We start from the raw sequence: 22,863 nt of genomic DNA, 5'->3' as shown, positions 1-22,863 counted from the left end.
ATATTGAAAAAAGTCGGTAAACCGGAAGCTGAACGCTTCAGGTATGAAAGGGTTTGTGTATTTCTTTGATAAAGACATTTGTCCCATTAGTACGTAGCACGTAACATATGCATATATTATGTGAGAATATCCACTTTCGGTTGATATTGAGATTCAAAGTCTTGAATTTTCACTGACGCGACAATTCTGACCTATTATAACTTTATTAGTAGTTGTGCAATTTCCACGAAATTTGGTAAGATCATGCTCTATGTTATGCCTTTCATTCTTAAAAAATTTAGTGGTTGAATCTAAGGGGGGTTTTGCAGCCAATTACTAAAAATTATAATAATATACTATTGTTAGCTTTATTTGAAAAGATATCGTTATGGGGGGTATTTCACAGCCTAGGCACCATATGGTGGCAACCTCTTAATTTTTTTTCAGAATTTTCGGTTCATATTCGACCCTCCGCACTGCCCACCTTTCCAATAAATGTCAAAATTAAGACCGACTTCGGAAAGTACTAATCGAGACCTTTCATTTGATACCCCACACAACTATATTTGATTAAAAAAAAGTACACCCCTCCTTTGTCATGTATGGGAACCCTCCTTAAATTCAATTGAGAATTATGTAATTCACTATATGCATGAGTGTTCACAGTTCCCACCTTTCCACGAAATTCGGTGTGAATCGCTACAATCGTTTCTGAGAGAAATGCATGTGATAGACAGGCAGAGGGACAGTAAACCGATTTTAATAAGGTTTTGTTTTACACAAAACTTTCAAAAAATGGCTGGTTTACTTTTTTCATCCTTTTCTGGAGCTAATCCCACCAATTTTAGAGCACTAGGGATGGCTTGAAAAACTCTTCAAAATCTTTACGATTTTGAAAAAAATTTCATCTTCAAATCTTGAAAAAGTAGTGGAAGATAAACTGTATAAGTCAAGTAAATTTATGTAAAATGCGTACCCCCCCTCCTCAAAATGGAGGAAGTATTTTCAGTAATTGGCATAGTGCGATATTGTCAGGTTTGGTTTGCAGTTGAAACACAACAAACTTTTAATGCGTACCACTTTTCCTGTAGCAGTGCTAATTACTATGAGAATATTATTCAACGATTCGTACCAGTTGTCTTTGAGGGCTATTGTCGTCTGGTCTCATCTATTCTTCTAGAGCTGCTTTTGCCGTATTTTTCATAGCTTTAACATATTGTCTCTGATCTCAGTACTGGAATACCAGATAAGAACGATGGAGAAAAATTCAAATAAAATCAGAAGCGTGCGAGAAATCAATTAATTTCGGCTTTTTATTGGAGCTTCATTCATGTCATTGCTTATGGAATAGCACATTATTAAAATGACCACCTCAGCTTTGCTGGCAGTGCCTCAGGTAGTCGGTCCAATTTTTGATGACTCTGTTTGTGTCCTCCATAACTTGGAGCGTTGCGTTGCGGTAGCATATATGTAGTGCCGTCTTGCTAGAATCGCAGCTTAAATATGTCGATGTTATCGAGCCACAGAAAGCCGGTTAACGTCGCTCTACACTGAGGACTTTTTGACCGTAGAGGTGTCTTCTTCTCTATTTCGAAAAATGAGTCCCCTTCCAAAAACCACACCAAAATGTTGTGTATGCATTGGGCCTTGGTCGAACACTTGTAGATTTTTATAGCTCCAGTGGTGACAATTTTGCTTCTTTTTACATAGGGTTACTCCGAAAAAATTATTTTTTTGAGAGAAATCCGAATTTCTTCCTGTACCCAATTAGCGAACTCAATTAGCATTGTCTTCAATTCTTACACCAACGTATCCTTATAAGAGATGTAAGCTTAAATCCAACCACAAGATAAGTCGGGTTGACTCTCTGGCGATCGACATATCAAAAAAAATATGGTCAGAATTCTCAACTGCTAATCGTAACAAAATCGACCCATTTCTGAAGCACATGCTGACTGTTGGTGGAAAGTGGATCATTTACTACAACATCAGCCGTTAAAAATCGTGGTCGAATTGCGGTCAACCAGCGATCAATCCGGGATTAACAGCCATGAAGTTTTTGCTGTGTGTTTAAGCTATAAGCTGCACCCCTAAGGCGAAACCTTTAATTCGTCTTGTCAACAATTGGATCGTCTGAAGTAAGCAATCGGCCAGAAGTGGCCAGCTTTAGAGAGAGAAATTGTGTTCCATCAGGGGTATATGGTACTATCGACCAGAAGTTGCAGTAATTTGGTTGGGAAACCTATGCGCCCATCTTAGAGTGTAGATTTAATGCCTATCATCATATCACCTGTTCCTGCCAATAGCTAACGATTTTGCTGTTAAAAAATGTCTCAAAGGAGAAATCGGCTCCTCCAGTTTTTCGCCATCACTTCTGGCATTTTAGAGTAGTTTGGCGGCCAGTAATGAAATTAAAGAAGAGTTTTTTTTTCGATTGCAATAATTTATTAAATAAATACAGAATTTTGGAAATCTGCTGTTCCCTTCATTCGTGTTTTCCTTTCTTAAAAAACAGGAAAAGATGATAAAATTGTGCTCAACTCTGATATTTTGCTTTTGATTCTTCTGTCAAATCACGAATTCGGAGCCTTCAATTGTGATGATGTTGTTTATCGAAATTGCTTTCTTTGTATTGTGGTAAGCTAACATTACGTTCAGGCCCAATTGAGGATAGATTAAGTATTATGTGGAGCATTTTTTTTGAATCTAACCCTTCTTGGTGCATAACCTGTCCTGTGCTACTTCCACCTTCTAATCAACACGTCTACAAGTATCTGCTCCGTAGACTGATGTAGTTCTTCGTTTGAAATTATGTCGGGCCAGAGGATCCCGATAATATGGCGGAGACCGGTATTAACGAAGGCTTACAGCTTTCAAGTAACAGTGGTGGTCACTGCCCCTATGCTGCTCCCATATAGTAGGCCAGAAAGTACTTTTTCGCGGAGCAACCTCAGATTTATCGCTGTTAATCTATCGTGTAATATAATGTTATGCGCCATGATCGATAGAAACCCGCAATTCCTTTGCGACAAAGCATTATGGGTGCACCGATAATGAGGTGAATAGTCTCGGAATGAAATTCATAATGGAACACTGGACTTCGAATGATTGGCATTCCTTTGCGATATTCCTCGATATAATACGTTTAGTACGTGCGTCAGTCATGTGTTACTGTGACAATAGTTATTAGTTTCTGTCCCTCCTGTGTATATCATGCCAATTACACTCCCTATTGGACGCTGCCGAAACCTTCTTTGAAATTGATGAAGAGTGGATGAAGCGATAATCTGAATTCTCCACCCCATAGTGATCCAACACAAGGTGTTATTGTCGTCTGTGCAGAACCAAAGCGGAAATTGACCCGCTCTCTGATCAAGCTTTCAAAATATTCATTGATGTGTTCCAGGAATATTTCAGCTATTATCTTTGTGACGGTAGAAAGCCCTCATACACCCCTCCAATTATGATATAGCACCTCTGCAGAAGCTAGAAAAGCTGCAAGCAATACTTCCGCATCGAGACTCGCACGTTCAGCGATTGTACCCTACTTAAGTGCATTAAAGATGACATCCCTTCTGTTTGGAGGAGTAATCAAATGTGTTGCTTCATCGGATACTAAACGGTTCAGAACCATGTGAAATACTCCCTCTACCTTCCTAAGTCGCCCGTCTTCATCGTTGAGAAGCATTCGTTTGTGAGGGGACTCCTGTAAAATTTGTGGCCATCTGCAGGCTGTTTCATGATGCGGTATACCGAAGGAAGAAAGAAATAAACACTGAAGAACATTTGATTTCTGAAGTATGGTATTTGTTTAAATAAAGCAAATTGCAACCAAAAAAGGAAGATCCTTTCTCCTTTCATTTGAAATAGTGGCTACCATTCGTTCCAAAAAGCTGATCGCATCGCAATCAAAGGTGTCATCGCCTAATATCCTGAAAATGGCTTTGAGCGACGCATAAGGCTTTCTACGCCTAAAGAATATCTAGCTATACCTAGGCACACCCATCGCTTACTATATTATCGCAAGTCATGATCAATGCGGAAATAAAGGTCATAGTCATAAGAAACTATTAATGAATCTCAATACGATTAGGTGGCTCACTTCAGATCAGTTAAATTGAAAATTGGACGACCCACTACTCAGTGATACCAGAGGATTGTCTACTGTATAACTAAACCACCTTGAAGCATTACTCCCAACCAGTTTGTTCTTATTAATTCAACTGCTGGATCAATTCCTGCTTTCGTTATCTCTCAATGTAGCCACATCACAAACAACAACCCCAAGAGAAACAAAGGCTTATTATCAAGCTAGAAGATATTGAATAGCAATATCCCAAAAGAAGAAGAAGAAGAAATTGTTTCAATTCAAGCCATTCGTTAGCAATGGGACCGATTCAGAATTTGAATTCTGGAATATAATTGGATGTCGGGACTGGATCCGTCTACTTGGCTGTAAACCCAAATCTCTTAGATAGTCTATAGAAAGGACAACGGATATTCGTAAAGCTTATTTACCTTCGAAATAAGTGGACTTGGTGCATGGTAGTCACTATGCGGGGTGCCCCCGGCGATATCTGTGGGAGGGTATATAAAAGTAAAAATATGTCAGAGTTTATTATAAATTGCGCTAGTATCTGGACATCTTTACGACATCCTGTCTCCTTTTGAACCAATTGTGAGACAGCGGATGCCACTACTACTTGTACTTGGAAGGTCGGTGTTGTTTAGTGATGTTTTGTAATGTGATATCACATCGGCACGAAAATTGCAAAACATTACATATCACAAGAGTAATATCATCATTTCTTTAATGGGTGGTGATGCGGTGTTGTTATGATGTTAAGGGATCTTGTGATGTTTGGATCGCTCTCGGTAGTGGTAATGTACTGCTGCACTTGACGGTGATATCAGGGGAAGATATGAATGGTGATGTGTCTACTCACACATCGAGTGTATAGCCAGCATACCAGAAAAAAATATACCCACATAAGGTATGGGTGATTGGCATTGAACAGGTCAAATTAACATTGATATGCATTCAAACTTGTTATTCATATATTGTTTGCGGCATTGCTTCAATTCTCACCACCCTTCGATTAGATTCTAATAAGTCCTTTGAACTTTAAGTAATTATGCCAAACTTTCCTTAAGTATTAAGTAATATTTTATTCATTCCGCCTCTACACCAGCATCGGGTTCGTCAAAGAAGAATTTTTCTGAACATAGAAAGTTATTTCCAAAGTCGCACCTCTCCCTTAACTAAGTTCTATTACTAAACCTGAATTCTCCAGTCTGGGGCATGCTATTTCTACTTCATTAATGAATGCTATAAAATCTTCAACCATGGCAATAAATTTAATTGAATAATGTCTGACCAACTGACTGGTAGTGAGTTTGCTCAATTATCCAAGCAAAAATTCAAACCATATGTACATTATATGGTGTATGATGCGTAAATACAATTCATACATAAGCATGTACCCTTGTATGATCGTAAAAAATTTCTAACTTGCATTTGCCTATAAGGAAAAGTGGGAACTTCAGAGTGCTCTCTTGACTTTCCGCAAAAATGAAAACTACTTGAAATGGAGGAAAATTGCGCAACGAGCTTTCATATTGGAACATGTGAAACATTCGCAAAAATATGCACACAGTGTGATGAAACCAAAAACTGAGAAACACATGAAGAGGAAAAATGAAAATTAATACAAATATGAAAGAAAAGATTTACATATGTACATAACAGTCCGGCAATGCAAGCTAATCATTTGGCTCATTGACTGAAATATGCAAATTCTGTACAGGAAAATTGCGAAGCCGCTCTTTGTTTCTAGATACTCAAGTATGAGTGTAACGCAGCCTACATATTCTATTGAAATTAGATAGATTTCATAGAATTGGATTTTTATGGTCTATTTACCTCGATAAAACATCCAACAGGTGTATTGAACTGGCTTTCAATCAACTTTTTACTCGGCGGCAATAAATTTAATTTCCTGAAAAATACGAGTCAACAAGTGAAACAAAGATTCAGATAATTCACGTTGGAATGTATAATTATGCGTTAGAGATAAGTCATTTATAATATATCCATGTTTTTGCGTAGACATATGGCCGGGAGAACTTTTCAGTGAAACTTGAAGTTGATAGAAACGTGGGCCTACATATCTTTGCTATTAAAAGATTGTAGCGGTTTTCCTACATTCATTTCTTAAATTGAATAATTGAATAGAAGTCTAAATTATAATATAGTCGGTGAAACTCACACTCTTTGTTTACAATTTCAAGGCTAATAAGTACTATTTTGTTAACTGGTCCAATTATGTATAAATCGCTGATGTGAAGCGAAACCACTAATAGAGCTTCAGGAAATAAATTGAGGAGTAGATTACTTTGATTGTACGAAGGTTTTTAGGCATGAAATATATGTTTTCATTCTGAAACGTACATATAATTGCGAGACATCATGGAAAAGTAATTCTTTAGAGGAGGTTATCATAGAATACCGACTATATCTAAACCTCTTTCGCCTCATGGTCACAGAAATATTTAACCAGTACATCTTTATACATGTAGTAGAGTTTTGAATCACCTCTATTATCAATAATTGATTAGACTTGCCCCGAGGAGCATTTTTTAATAATTCTTTAGAATAATCTAGACACGAACGATCTTTATATAAAACTTTAACGAAATAATTGCTTGGAAGTTCAGATCTCATTTTTCCTCCAAGCTTAACCTTAATCTTCTATGGGATTTATATTCGGCGATTGCCGTTGCCAATCCAGAAAACCAATGCTTTTTTCTGCTTTCCACACAATCACAAACACAAATTACTTTTGAAGGATGCTATAGAAATCTTTTATATAGATTTTGACCACTTAAGTATCATTTAAATTGTTTGCAGATATCATATATGCAAAGTGCCAAATTCCTGTTTTAAAAAACTGTCCTGAACATGACTCTTTATCGAATGCTTTGACAGTTCCAGGTATTATAGTATGACATTTTCGGCCCTTTTAGATGTGCAGGTCTGATGGGGAAAGACTCATGTCATAAAGATCGAAAAATAAATATTGTGCTTTATAAAAAGCATGTCAGAAAAAGGAACTTGTTACCTGGTCATCTGTTAAACCACTAATATGAGCCTTTTCATGTCTTAACTCATAAACGCTTGTAAAATTCAAAGATTTTTTGAAAAATGGACTAAGTTTTCTTGTGTGACTTTCCCTTAAGAGAATAATACTGGATTTACAGATGTCAATGGACAATAGCATGGTTAATTGATTTAATTGTTTCATTTATATCAAGTGATCTTTTTTTTATTAAAATCACGATTTAAATCAAATTCGATTTTTGTCATAAGAGTTCTTAGATTACTTAAAATCATAATAATTTTATTAGTTACATAAAGTAAAATTACTTAGTCAAATGGACAATTTTTGATGGAATATAATAAGCTATAAATGAATAAGAAAATCATTCAACAAGAACTATATACTAAAATATTTTAAAAGGGACACTAATTTTGTCGCTTATTCACCATCCAGTCTGCTGCTAAGGTTGGATTGGCTGGACTAGGCCAATCGTTGAAAAAAATCTTTTATACAGAGGCACAGGACGTCACGGCTGTAAACAACTATCTATGCTACTTAATTGTGATTCAGACGATTACGGTTTCGTTAAGCTCAGAGGAAATTCACCATCTGTTTCCTATACCTGGATGAAACCGTATTCATTTGTATTTTGTTTAATTCAGTGTTAGTCCAAAAAAAAGTAGTCCAGTGGTAGAATGTCACTCCTCAATTGGTCCGGTCTGACATCAAGTAAATGACGAGCCTAGGGGTCCCACGATTACCAATGAAACGAAGAAAAAATTATTTTATATTTTTTATTACCTCTTCTGTTTACATGGATCGACTTAAATTTATTTATTAACGGTAATAGGCAGTACTTATCAAAGGCAGCAGCCCTGGCTATTGCAATTGGCTTGTAGATTATTAATTAAGGGCTCGCCAAAAATTAAATTATTAAAATCGGTTTACTGTCTGTCTGTCTGTCCGTCACACGCATTTTGCTCGGAGACGGTTATAGCGATTGACACCAAATTTGGTAGAAAGGTGGGAACTGTGAACACTCACGCATATAGTGAGTTACATCCTTTTACAACGAATTTAAGAGGGGGTCCCTTACATGCAAAAGGAGGGTGTACATTTTTTTTTCATCAAATATAGTCATGTAGGGTATCAAATTAAAGGTCCCGGTTAGTACTTTTCGAAACCGGTCTTAGTTTTGACTTTTGTTGAAAAGGTGGGGAGTGCAGGGGGTTGAAAGTGGTCATTTTTTTAACGAACCCATTCTCAGAAACTGCCAAACCGAAAAATCTGAAAAAAATCAGGGGGCTGCCCCTGTATGGTGCCTAGGCTCCGAAATACCCTTCATACTGATATCTATTCAAATAAAGTTAATAATAGTACATTACTATAATGGTAATTGACAGGAAAACCCCCCTTAAGTTCACCCTAGAATCACAAAATTTTGCAGTAATGTAGGCTACAATATAGAGCATGATCCTGCCAAATTAAAAATCGCACTATTACTAGCAAAGCTATACTAGGTCAAAACTGTCGCTTCTCTGCAAATTCAACACTATGAATGACAATATCACTTGAAAGTGGCTATTTTCACGTAATATATGCATATTTTACGTGCTACATGCTAATGGGACAAATGCACACTCAAATATCTTCATAAAAGAAATACACAAAACCTTTCATACCTGAAGCATCTTGCTTCCGGTTTGCCGACTTGTTTCTATTAAGATTTTTTGAACATTCGCAAATTTCGTATTTCGAAAGCCATTTATTCCCTGTTTCAGCACGAATATGTTATTATTATTATTTTGTTAAGGGAAAGTCGCACCGCGTCCTTGAAGAACTATTGTGCCCCTTTTACTGGTTATAGTGTACCTGTTGATCATAGTATCTCAAGCAGGCCAGTAACCGTTAGGAACTTTAGTATGTTCCCCACTTCCAGAAGTTTCAGCTTTGCATCTGGTATTAAGTGTTCTCCCAGATGTACCGACCTACTTTGCACAAGTGCTGGACACTGTCCCAGGACGTGCATAGAGGTTTCGTCCTCCTCCTCACAGAACCTGCAGGCAGTGTCCGTAGATATCCCTAGCTTCCCTAGGTGGTAGTTCAGCCAACAATGACCAGTGAGAATTCCCACTATGATTCGGAGGTTCTTTTTGGTGAAGTTTAAGCAATCCTTTGTGCGCATGGGTTCGTATCCCCCAATAAGCACCCTGGACTGCTCCATCCCTGGTAGGCCCGCCCAATATAGTTCCCTCAACCGCTTCTCTTCGTTTCTTAGATTCATAGCCATGAAACCGTTTCCGATTCCACAGAAGGGTTCTGGTCCGTATAAAGGCATCCCTGCTCCCTTCTTGGCTAGTTCATCCGCTGCCTCATTGCCTTCCAGCCCAGCATGGCCTGGAACCCAAAGTATCCAGACCTTGTTGGACGAGCCGAGTGTATTCAGTCTCTCAAGGCATTCCCATACCAGTTTAGAGTTCACCTGGTTGGACCTAAGTGCCTTGATCGCTGCTTGGCTATCGGTGAGAATAGCTATGTTCTGCCCCCTGTAGTTCCTTTGCAGATTAAAGGAGGCACATTTGTCTATGGCGTAAATTTCCGCCTGGAATATGCTAGTGTACCTGCCCATTGGCTCAAAGTACATTTTCCTTGGACCAATGACACCGGCACCCGCTCCCTCTGCTGTGAGGGATCCGTCAGTGTACCAAGTAATCAGTTGCTGGTTTAAGCCGTATGTCACAGCCACGCTTTCCCAGTTTGTCTTGTTACTCCAACGTGTTTCAAACTTCTTATCGAAGTGAAACCTCGTTGTCATGTTGTCCCTCGGTATCAGTAATTCGGGATACCGCCTAGAAAGGATATCAATCTTCCTTCGATTTAGGCAGCTCCCCACCTCACTCATGCTACCGGCCATCCTGAATATTGATCTCCTTGCCTGCATCTGTATGTGCAGATGGAGAGGGGTTAATCCCAGAAGGACCTCCAGGGATGCCGTTGGGCATGTCCTCATTGCCCCACTGATACACACGCAAGCCAGCCTTTGGAGCTTATGTAATTCCCTGGCTTGTGTGCTGCCCAGATTACCGCTCCATAGGTAATCATTGGTCTTACTATTGCAGTATATATCCAAAGTAGTATCTTCGGGCTACAACCCCATTTTTTTCCTGCTATGGATCTGCAAGTCATCAGAGCCCTCGTGGCTTTCCGACAAGTGTTTCCGACATGTGTCTTCCAGAGTAATTTTTGGTCTAGCGTGATTCCCAAGTATTTGACCTCTGTTTCTCGTTTCACCTCCATATCATGTAATGTTATGGCTTTCAGGTGATCCAGCTTACGCCTCCTAGTGAATGGTACTATGGTGGTTTTGGTTGGGTTGATCCGCAGTCCCACCTTCCTGCACCAGGCACTAGTAACCCTTAATCCAGTTTGGATTCTATCACATAGGGTATCTTCATATTTGCCCCTACAGATTAGAACAATGTCGTCCGCGTAGCCCTGGACTTGTATTCCAGTATTAGTTAACACGTCCAGGAGTTCATCCACTACCATACTCCACATCAGCGGCGATAGTACTCCGCCCTGTGGACAGCCTTGAGTGGTGTTCATGATAATAGAATTTGTACCTGTTTGTACCTCTATTTGTCTGCTTTCTAGCATTTTGCCCATCCAGAGTGCCAGGGTGTTTCCCACTCCTTTGCGGCTCAGGGCATCCTGTATCTCTGTGTGCGATGTGTTGTCGAATGCTCCCTCGATATCCAAAAACGCGCACAGTGCAATTTCTTTTGTTTCAATGGCGTCCCGTAGTACCTCTGTCAGCTGATACAGAGCAGTTTCAGTTGACCTTCCTGCCCGGTAAGCGTGTTGACAGTGATGTAAGGGATTACGCTTTAGAACGTTAGTTCTAATATAGTTGTCTATGACCTTCTCCACCGTTTTGAGTACGAACGATGTTAGGCAGATTGGTCTGAAAGATTTAGGGTGAAAAGGATCCTTTTTACCCGCCTTCGGAATAAAGACCACTTTTGCCCGTCTCCATGCCCTTGGTATGTAACCCAGTGCTATGCTCCCCCTTACCACCCTCAGAAGAGACTCTAGGATAATTCCTAGGCCCCTCTGGATAAGTACAGGGAAAATGCCATCTGCTCCGGGAGATTTCATTGGTTGAAAGGTTCCCACTGCCCATCTTAGCCTAGCTTCTGAGCATACCTCTTTTGCTAGTTTCCAGCTCTCTTTCCTTCCCCTTTTATTCGTTGTTGGGGTGTCAGGCAGATTATTGTCGCCTGCCGCCGAGGGGTAGGACCCCGGGAAATGAGTTCTGAGAAGCAGGTGTACTCTGTCCTCCTCATTCTCGGTGAATGTCCCATCTTCCTTTTTCAAGCAGACAGAGGATATTCTCCCGTCTTTGGCTACAGCCTTGTACAGCCTAGTTGCTTCTGTGATCTGTTCAATCCCTTCACAGAATTCCCTAAAGCTGTTCCGTTTCGCTTCCCTGATGGCGTTGCTATACGCAGTCAGTGCATTTTTATACCTCCGCCAGTCCCCGGTTCGTTTTGCCCGGTTAAAGAGTTTTCGTACCTCCGTTCTCATTCTGGCTAAGTTTCTGTTCCACCATGGTACATCCCTTGATGACTTGACTGTCTTGGCCGGACAGCTGGCCTCATATGCGTCAATGACGATTGTGTTGAGGTCTTCCACCACCGTTTCTAATGCTAATTCGCTCCTGATGTCACCGCTCCCTTGAAGGTGGGCAATGTTGTTGCTCAGGTGCATTGTGTAGGATTCCCAATCCGTTCTCTTGGGATTCCTTATTATTCTTTTTATTTCGGAGTTACCCTCAATGTCGAATCTGATTATCCTGTGATCAGACATTGAGGGTTCATCCGACACCCTCCAATTCCTGACCATCCCGTTCATTAGGGTATTTCCTAGAGTTATATCTAGTACCTCTTGTCTGGTGCTGGTCACAAATGTTGGAGTGTTCCCTACGTTGTATATTTCTAACTTATTACTAAGAATAAATTCGAGAAGGTACTCACCTCTACGATTAGTGTCACTGCTTCCCCACACTACGTGGTGGGCGTTGGCATCGCAGCCGAGAAGAAGTGGTAACGCCCTCTCCTCGCAATACTCCGTCAGCTTTGCGACTTGTTCCGGTGGAGCCCGGCTCTCGTCTCCTGGGAAGTATCCCGATGCTACCACTACCTTTCGAGTGCTCCTCCCGGCTTCCAATGAGACTTGGATAGCCACAAGGTCCCCGGTTAAGAACTCTGAAAGACATATGTATTTTAGATTACGTTTGAGAATTATGCAAGCTCTTGGTTTTTCACAAGACGAGTCCCAAATTACCTGCATGTCTCCTCCTTGCAGACCGCGAATCTGCCCCCGGTACACCCAGGGCTCCTGAGCCAGCACTATTCCAATGTTCTCCTTGGAATTTGCCCTTGCAATCACTGCAGATGCAGCTCTCGCATGGTGGAGGTTTATCTGGGCTATCCTAGTGCTGGCCATTGGCTCCGTTATTGTTTGGAGCTCTTCTCCACTGTCGGAGTGTCACCCTCCTCCTCCGACATGGCGCTTTCCTGCGCGTCGCTGTCCACCCCGAGCCCTAGCAGTCCTAGGTCTAGGTCGTCCACGAATATGTTGAAATGAAGTGAAAATAAAAAATTAAAAAAAAAAAACTGTTTTATGGTATTATTTGGTGTGCTATTTTCGAAGAGGAATCTGATTTAATTTAAGCTGGTGGGTATTAAGTCTCTCAGTGTTGGAGGATCAATATGTTGTCCGTATACTAATCTTACTCTTTCTCGGGGGTGAGTTGTCGGTGGAAGGTTTGGTCGCCCAGCTCCTGTGTTTCTTTGTGGTTTCCTTTTACAAAGTGTCGTTTTTATTTGGAAGCCGGGTCTCAAGCACTGTATTTTATTACTTAGTCAATTTTCACCAGTTTGTCATTTTTTACCTTTTTACAATATTTACTGGTAGTCCGCAGTTGTCGTAATTCTCTTTTGTCGTGCTTTTCATCTGATGAACTGTCTACACGTTTCATTTCTTTTTTTAATGCTTTCTGGCATTCCCGGTCTTCTACGTCAGGATTCACGCCTAATCTAATTCTTTCGCTATGAGGACGGTCTTCGTTCTTATTAAGATGTCATCTACGTCTGTTCTTCCAACTCCGCTTTGTACTCTCCGGCTACTCTTTCGTTTTGCAGGTTTTGTATCTGGAATTTTGGAATTGGACTGGTTTCTATTTTGTATGTCTTTGTAGTAGTCAGACTCGCAGTTCGCCACTTGATAGACCTAATATCAAAGATTCTAGAGGATTTTTTTTTTCTGGATTAGTTGAAAGCAATACCATTTGGGAATGATTTCTCATTTGCAGCTATTACGTTAAAGTCACCAAAAATAATTTCGGTATAATTGAGTGGTAGTGAATTGCAAGTTATATCCAGACTATCGTAGAAATTACCTTTAGCTTGGCCGTTATTCTCTTCTGTTGGGACGTTGACATTTCTCAGCCAGACGTTAAAAAATTTAGCTCGATTGTATTTGGTTTGAAATCGTCCTCCACTATGTAGGCGATTTCAAACAATCGTTTCGTGATAGCTTCTTTCTTATGACAATTGTGTGCGACTTCATGAGGGTACTCTCGCGGCCAATTAATTTCGCTTCTTCGACAACTGACAGTTGCAGGCCTATTGAATCAAAATTTCAATAACATCAGATTTCAGGATCCAAGAACATAGTTGCTCGTTTGCGCAGTCATTTCCGAAGTATCAATTCAATTTGAGGCTCTTCATTCCATTACAGTACAGTGTCGATGAAGGATTGTAAGCTCATCACTCCTCGTCCTGGCTCAAGGCTCAAGATAAGGCATAGGGCAGCAGAGCTGCAGGTATTTATTTGAAGATGATCTTTTTCGGAATTTACATTTCTACGCTGCTAATCGACCAAAGATTTCGGTAGGAAGTCTATGCTTCACCTGGTTGAATATATTAATCTCTTTTGGTGTAACATTTCATATTTTTCGTTGGGAACCTTCAGCGAAAACATATTTTTTATAACCCTTTCCTGAGGACCATCTCCAACCATAATCCTTAAACCGAAGTTTCATTGTTACTTGAAACTGCTGTCGTCCCGATTCTCACAAACATGGAAAGAAGAAGAATGAAATGATAATTTAATCACTAAACTCAAAACCAATGTCATTAAAGTGAACGTACTAAATTCATCAATTATCCATGTAATAATTGCTTCGATTCTTTTACTTTGTACTTCAATATAATGTTCGCCAGATCCTTCGAATTATGGCAGCTTTGGGTAATGCCAGAAATTGATCATTATTTTTCATCTCCATATCTATGCCATAGGAAGTGGTGGTTTGTTAATATTCATAGTTTAGTAACGAAACGACAGTTTTCGCTCTTCTGTGTTTACCTTGCAAGCAGATTTCACTAGTGGCACGAGAGGGGTGTGTTAATGATGATGTTTACTCATAATAATAGAAAAGTATTCATGAGTTTTTATCTTGTATCATAGATTATTACGATAAAAGCATAACAAAACAACCATAAACATCTGTACCTACTGTTCCTATATTGGATGTTCACGACAATCTAGATTTCTTTTAGGTTGTATACAAAGATAGCTTCCACTGAAAGTTCCAAATGAAGCTTCTCCGATAAATTTCTCAGAATTGTAATATCGTGACAACCAACATTAGGTCGGTTTACATAAAAAGAGAAATTCTTTCTTGTCAACCACTTCATGTTAAATAAAATCCAGACCCCAGTAGAAATCTCAATTCAACGGTATCCAGGTACTTGTTCGCAAGGTGCGTAAAGTGCATTAAAATACCTTCGTACGCACTCATTTTTTACAAGCCAACATTTAATGCATCTTCTTTCATAATTCATGATGGCAAAAGGTGTAAAGTGCGGTAGGTAAAATGAAATCGTGGAAGTATCTATAAACAGCAGATAAATAAATATCAGATAAAACATTTTTATGTTGCCGTCATAAGGTAAAAATAAGTGGATAACTTTGATTAAAAAAGGTTATGCCGGCATTTATGTTTCGATGGATATGTTGTACTTGCATTCATACTAGTCCATTACGCACGAGTTGCTGTGAATGGATGCAAAAAAAAAAGATTTAAAAAGAGAGTACAGGTAGTGTTTTGAGTGAAAGAAAAAGGAAAATCAAGCGAAAATCTTCTCGATAACTGTCTAAATGCCATAGTTGGCTGATTGCTAGACTTTAAGAAAAAGTCCACAGTTGGGAATGGCAAACCTGTTCAGAGTAGTTGTAGTAAAATATTAATATCTTAGTTAACTAAATGGAACCAAACAGCTATTTATATACGATTAATTCCGCTTCGCACTAGATTCTTGAACATCAATATAAATTACTTGATTTTGTTAATTAAAGCTTGTTTACGTTGTCTGCTTTCAGAGCAAGCTCCTTGGAATGCCAATATCACTTGCATTAATTTCGTTTATAAAGTTGCACCTCAATCGGTTGCAGTCGTAGCCCCAAGCGCTAATATATTATGTCCTTACGACGCTATTAGCTGTAATTAAATTAAAAATTTACATATTATAATGGATATATCCTGTAGTTACATAACTGCTTCTGACTGACAATTTTTTCAGTAAACACTAAAGTGAATGTATATGAAATATCTTTAAGATTAATTAATAATGGGTTTGCAAGATAGGTGTTATCTCCAATTAGATACAATTCCAAAATAAATTATATCATTTACTATTCCATACAAGGGGTGGTATCAGGAGTTCTTTTGTATGAAAATGAAAGACTTGTTGGACAAAAAAGCGAAAACGTTCTTATTCAAAATATTTTCCACATTCAGTCACACAGTTTTCCTATCTTTTCGAAAATTGATGGATACCGCTCCAAAAAATTTTTTTCCTTGAGTTCAAACCATTCATCAAACCAATTTTCGATTTTCTCATAACTTTTAAAGCGCTGATTCGCAAGTGCATACCCTATTGAAAGGAGGGACCCATGTCGGGTGTATGTGGCGATTGGTATAACACTTTCCAGCCAAGAACTGCCAACTGATTTTTGATGGGCTTCCGCTTCCATTCAGGGCGCGCTATTCGGTTGCTGTTAATTGACAGTTCTCTTGTCAGTGGAAAATATGTTGAAGAGATGAAATCGTAGAAGTTATTGTAATATTAGAGCATCTCAACTGGACATTTCCTGCTGCAATTAATTGAGTTTGTTAAACATATTTTTAACATGCCATGACAGTTCAGTCCGGGATGCCGTTCCACTCCAAATGTGATTCAAAACGCTCACAATCAAATGGGACAGAAATCGCCGCGGTCACGAGCTACAACTGGAGCATAACCCATGTGTGCCTTGTTGCCTATTCTGGCCATTTGTCAACCAAATCTTAGGTCAAGTTGCATAGCTCGACCAGAATTTCTAGTATGTTCGTCCTGTTCTCCATTTGCCTCTCAGTCAATTGATGGGATACCAATTTTCCCAATTTAGGATTTCTTCCATCGGTTTTAAACGCCGTGAAATAGTGAAATTGACCTCGGTAACATATTTACCATTTGCTGTTTATTCAAAGTGCTGTCCTCGATCAAAATTGCCTGCAGTCCTGAATCTTCAAACTTTTTGTGCAGCTTACCACGTTCTTCATGTTCTATCAATGCAATGGAAACCAGAAATGTAATATTTGCCGCAGGTCAATGCTGTCAGGTTCTCTTGTTGTAGGACGTTACCAAAAATATTTTAATCTTTGGCACATGTCACGATTGAGAGGTAGTTTGACTGGTAGTGACTGAATCATGAATTTTCTAACCTTGGCAGTAGGTACGACTCCTTGAAGAGAAAATTAATAGCGATGGCCCAAAGAAACCCACAGTTAGTTGTGTAGCGAAGTGAGGGAGTCCTCATCATTCACTCAGCAAGAGAAGGACATGGCAGTCATGGTCCCTCTCTAAAGTTGGGAGGTACTAAATACTAAGCGCAGCAAGGTAAATTTAATGAGGCTTTTAAGACAAGGCCCTACACGTTTACCAATTTGTATGAAACATCCACTCTAGAGGAGATCTTCCCAGCATTATATAGGTGGCACAAGCACGTGTCCGTATCTAAAAGCGCTAAATCTTCGAGGGAGGGGGGTCCTTATTTTACTGGCTCACATAACTTTTAACCACTATGGAAATCGTGCTGAAGCGGGTAATGATTGCAATGGGTAGTTGATGTCCTGAAAGATTTTCACTTTACTGATCTGTGAAGGAATATGAATATGACCAGCTGGATGTGAGGAATGCGGGAATCAAATTGGGAGGTATTCAGCAACGACTAATATTCACAGTTATCCTTTTACTTTTCTTGTTCGCAAAATCCAGGAATTATTTTTTCATTGGTGTTAAGAATTAGATCGTCATTTTAAGTCCATAAGTGGGGATGGTTGTAAGCGGTGTATTATATTGTAATCATCTCCTGCAGTACAAGTAAATTCCTTAAAAAAATGACAGTATAGTCCAGGAGAAAATAATGTCAAACGCCAGACGTATATGGTAAATTTTTAGGCTACTCGGGTCTGAGGAAAGGAGAGTGACCAAAATGGAGAAACACAAGGAAAAAGCAAGAGCTAAAGAGAAAATGGAAGGGTCCGCATAATTTTCACCCCGGGCTCCGATTTTCTCTCTACGGCCCTGCTCAGGGTAAAAGTGACTCCTAGCTTTTCACAATACCCTTCATGATAAAATTTGCCAAAAACACTGCGCTTCGATTACATCTTAAAGTACGCTATACTCGGTTGGATCGTCGTGACGTTTGGATTTGGATTTGGATTCTTGTATTCTCTTAAAATAAACATTTTACCTGCGAGTTTTTATATTGTAGAAAACATCAAGTTCGGAAAAACACGCCTTCGTTCACATGAACTTCTTTTTTTGGGTAGGGAGATTGCGCATTGTTTCAGACAAACTACTGACTAAAACATCGGCCTCAAGAATGCATTGACTATAACGTGCCATTTTGTTCCATATACATGCATCATAGCCTCAATTATGGTACCTGAAAACACTTGACACCCTTCCATCAAAGAAGATGGCCATGGTGCTCCCACCTTTTGCAGAGAAAACAGATGACAGAGACCATTCATAACATGCTTGCAATAAATGTAAGACTGAAAAGGTCCGTGTTCATTGGGAAGTTGGGTTACGTAATAGATAACTTTACCGTGCTTTTGATTGAACCATGCATACATGTCTTTGATGAGATGCGTGGCCCATTTATCCTTTACCTTTGTCATGATTGCTGCCATGCGCAAAGGGTACGGGCTCTCTCTTCACAAGCGACGGCTTTCCTAACTCTCTCGTTTTTTCTATATAAACCTCCGCTCAGCAGCATAGCGGCATGGAAAACGATTGGAATCAACTCACAAAGTCCCCCGCTGTTCAGAGAGCCCATACTTCGAAATTGTAAAGGACGGACTGAACCGCACTTATGAGTAAACGACGCTTACTAGATAAGGAACTTCCGATATTGGACATCAGCTGACAAATCGCAAACATTCTAGCCACTGCCCTGTCTGCGATGTTGCCAATGTGTGCGAAGAAGCTGCTCCTCGTGTTTATCAGCATGCGTAGGTATTTCACCGTTGTACGTGCAACGATTAAATTTTTGGTAACACGGGAAACGATTAGACACATAAAACCTAAAATCAAATTTCCTTAACTAAGTTCTATTCAGATAAAATAGCTAAACACCTCTTCATGTAGTCCGTGGACCACAAGGGAGGAAGTAGGTTGTTTCCCAAGGAGTCCGGTCCGTCATCAAGTGGATGCGAACAGCATCTTTCACTTCAATATAATTCGTACTCATGACGTGTTTGCGATTATATATAAATGGACCGATTACCATCTGTAGGTACTTTCGGTCACGCTGCTCCCAAGGCAGAGGTGAGCATTTGATGAGTTGCCTCTGCCCTGGAAGAAACCATCAGTCAACTTTTTTGGAAAACCCAGTGGTTTGGTCGTGGTCTTCTTAGGCGTAATCCGTCAAATCGACCCTTGGCCTCCGTTTGTCACGCCATCGACAAACCCTCAAACTGGAGGACTACCGAAACCCGGGAAGCTTCTGTTGAGTCACGAAATATCAATCTCAGAAGGTGTACTTAAAAATCCTGAAGGTTTAATTTGAGAATTTGCCGTGCTAGTATAAATCCATGGTCCTCTTCGGACGCAGATTGATTTCGCGGACACAATCAGACCCTCGCGCAGCGTTTATGATGCGAGATTTACCTAATACCTCTACCACCAAGAGGTTTGTATTGGCCCCCGAGTTGGAAAGCGCAACTCCATGCATTGAGCTCACATGGAAGTCTACTTGCAATACATACGGGCGTAACCACAACCATCATGAAACTCCCACAAGGGGACCAACCGCAAATAACTGGGTTGAAATCACATACTTCAGAAATTCTCCTGGCGCATATACTCTGAGAAGGCCACTCGGGTTTCGTGTTGTCAGATATGTGAGGCTCCGCTGCAAGAGCCACTTTAAAGTCGCTTGCAAACTTAGGTCTCGTCGTCCTCCTTTGGTTTGTTGGCACGGACCTCCCTAATGGCTCAACTGCATTAGATTGTTTCATATCTGTTGCTCGCAGAACGGTGAATTTGAATGAATTTTGATGAGTTTAGAATAAAAAAATAATGCACGATCTTGATCTGTTATTTAATTATATTCCTTCCAAAATTGGATGGTAATTATCATAGAGCTCTTCCTAATGGTCCAGTGTTTTTTTTAAAGGATGGAGAACAACTCAGAACTGAGTACCGAGATATCAGTGTTATTTGCATATGGTCTTTTTTAGAAAATATGTAAAAAGAAAAGTTCAAATTTTTATCAAGCGTAATTTTACCCTATAAAACCGAAAATAGGGTTTAAAGTAACTATGCGAGCAGATGTCTTTACCATAACAATAAAGAGTTTTCCAGGGGTTATTGCTATAACAAAGCACTTTATGCATAGACATATCGAGTTGGAAAAGTCAATGCAAAGTTGTTTTCTAAGGAATAACGTTACTCACAACTAAACGCAGGCTGTTCACTAACATGAATTTTATCATGTTATATACAGAATTATACATGATAACAAAAAGATAACATTATTTTCTACATTACTCCCTTTCTGTTTTGTTTTGCATCATTGAAAATAACTAAAACTTTAAATAGCAACGTCATTCAATTCTGAAAATAATTGTTCATACAAGTCATTCCGAAATATTTTTTTTCTTTGAAACTATTTGTAATTCTACTTTAGGTTTTCAAATTAGATAAAGCAATGCTATTTGCAGTGATTGTATACGGGATTTTCTAACATACACGCATTCGATTAAAACCCTTACTTTTTATAAAAATTGTATTGAATGTAAATTGAGGTAATCAATCATGTAATACTCATTCCTGGACTGCAGCGAACAAAAACAAACAAAATGCTTTCGGTCGCCATACATTTATCAATGTTACTTAATAAGTAGAGTCTTATCTTAGGTGGGCTGGGTCAAAGAAAATGACTCACAATTGTTAATCTTATTAATTATTAAAATAATTTCTGTGATATGATTCACATTTCAAGTAAATTACTGAAAACTGATAAATAGCGAAAGCAGGTCGTGGCTGATAGTGTAATCAATTTATTCTGCAATATGTATCATGTATTTTTAGGTTTCAAATTTGTATCTGTTTATACACATTCACAAAAATAGTAGAACTTGTATTTCATTAGATCATTCGTGAATACTAGTACATTTGGTTTCCAAATGCAGATTTTTAGGAAAATACACATGTGACTTTAGTGAAAATATATAAATATTATGATGAAGTCAATCCAAAATTGAAAATGACATCAGTGAAAATTTGAAATTCAGAAATTAACATGGATCTGCGGAAATTTATAACATAAGAGTAGAAACTTTCCTAAAAAAGTCACAAGATGACATTACTCTTGTGACTTTTTTAAATGTTTTTTTTTATTAGTTTAAATACCCTCTAAACTACCCAAAAATTGTGTAAAAATATTATTATAAGACCATAAATAAGTAGTTCAAAAATCTGAACATAGTCGTTCACAAACCGAAGTACGAGTCTTTTCAGTTTGTTTCATTACTAAATTGTGTTTCCGCCAAAAAGCGATCTAAATGTTTTAGAAAGTGGTAGTCGGTTGGCGAAAGGTTGGGTAAATATGGTGGATGAAGCACAGTCTCATAATGCAACTCGGTTATTTTTTGTGGATTTATTCTGGATATATGAGGTCATGAGTTTTTATAAATTAGTATCAATTCAGATCATTGAATACGCAATTTTCCATACATCGAATTGGCCACAGTACTTATGTGTTAAGGGTTTTATCATGCTGCACCTAGCCCTTGTACTGACCTGCGACAATCGTCGTACAATACCCAATTTTGATTACATGTTACTATTCTGTGTAGGAAGGGATCTTTTCTGTTGCGGGAGAGCAAGGGAACTGCAAATTTTTATTCGAAGCACCATGTTTAGCTCAGCAATTTCATACAGAGCCCACTTATTAAGCTTCTTCGCCTTTTCAAGCTATTGAAAATGTCAGAAAACTGTCTAACAGTGCACACTAAATTTGTCTGTAATGTCTTAGATGCACAGATTCAGATTTACTAGCTTGTCGTTATCCATCGATGGTCCTGGTTGTCGAGGTTGCTCACTTTGAAGGGTTATGTCACCTAACCGAAATTTTTCAAACCGCCGTTCTGCGGTTCATTTATTTACAGTGTCTGCCCCACTACGATTGTCTAAATGCATTGACTCACTTCCACTTTTCTATTTTTTCCCTCTTCAAGCGCAATGATTTTTAAAACTGAAATAATATCTTAAGGCTGTTTGTATTCTATTAACCGATAACGTCAGTGCCACCTGACGGCAATTTGTTTCATCAAAATCGTAATTAATTCCACTTCATTGTGAAACCCGGCAATTCAACTGAAGCAACAATGTCTACTAAAAAGGATTCAAAGCAATACTAATTTTCATTTCTGGGACATAAACTATACCATTTGCAAATTTAAACATGTTTTCGGTCGAACTAAACCCTGAATTTTTTTTGCGATTGGATTAAAATTTTTAGTGTAGCTTAAAAATAAGTTTGTCAAATGATAATGGTTTTTGTAGGCGTAATTTCGCCGTGTTTCTTGCGATTAAATTATTAGAAATAATTAAAGCTGATTTATTAACCTTGCAAATACCGATATTTCGGGAAGCAGTTGTTCCCTTCATCAGTGCTACAAATCTCTCTGAGACTCTCTAGACTTGTAGCTCTGCTGAAGGGAACAAGTGGTTCCAAAACTATTGGCATTTGCAAGGGTTCATAAATATTACTAGCGAAAAGAAAAGGCAAGTTTTAATTATTTCGAAAATGTTTTTTTCAAAAATTAATATTTGTCAATTTTATAACCAATTTTCGATGGTTTTTCTTTAAAGCCACGAAAAATTGATGTCTTTCCTTAAATTTCGATCCATATTATATAAAATTCGTCATTTTTTATTCTACGAACAAAATTGTTACCTGTGGCAGTTTGCCCAGTAACATCAAAAAACAAAGGGTGGTGGTTTTCCGAAAGCTGCAACGCTGCCATTTTGTCTCTGAATAATTTTTTAAAAAAATTTTAGGTGCTTCAAAACATGTCATCTTATGTAGATAAAGATACCCGAATATCAATAAATCTTTTGATATTTTTCTAATAAATTTTTAAAAATGATTCCTCATT

General features: G+C 38.8%; 1 protein-coding gene across 9 annotated transcripts in view; it reads left to right on the top strand.

Moving 5' to 3' along the window:
* Positions 1-22,863, top strand: part of LOC119657652 (tropomodulin) — a 210,090-nt gene that overhangs the window by 129,895 nt on the left and 57,332 nt on the right. The gene's annotated exons all lie outside the window — the stretch shown is intronic.

Source organism: Hermetia illucens, chromosome 5 (genome assembly GCF_905115235.1).
Source record: "Hermetia illucens chromosome 5, iHerIll2.2.curated.20191125, whole genome shotgun sequence".
Taxonomy (NCBI): Eukaryota; Metazoa; Arthropoda; class Insecta; order Diptera; family Stratiomyidae; genus Hermetia; species Hermetia illucens.
This window is presented reverse-complemented; position numbering and strand designations above follow the sequence as displayed.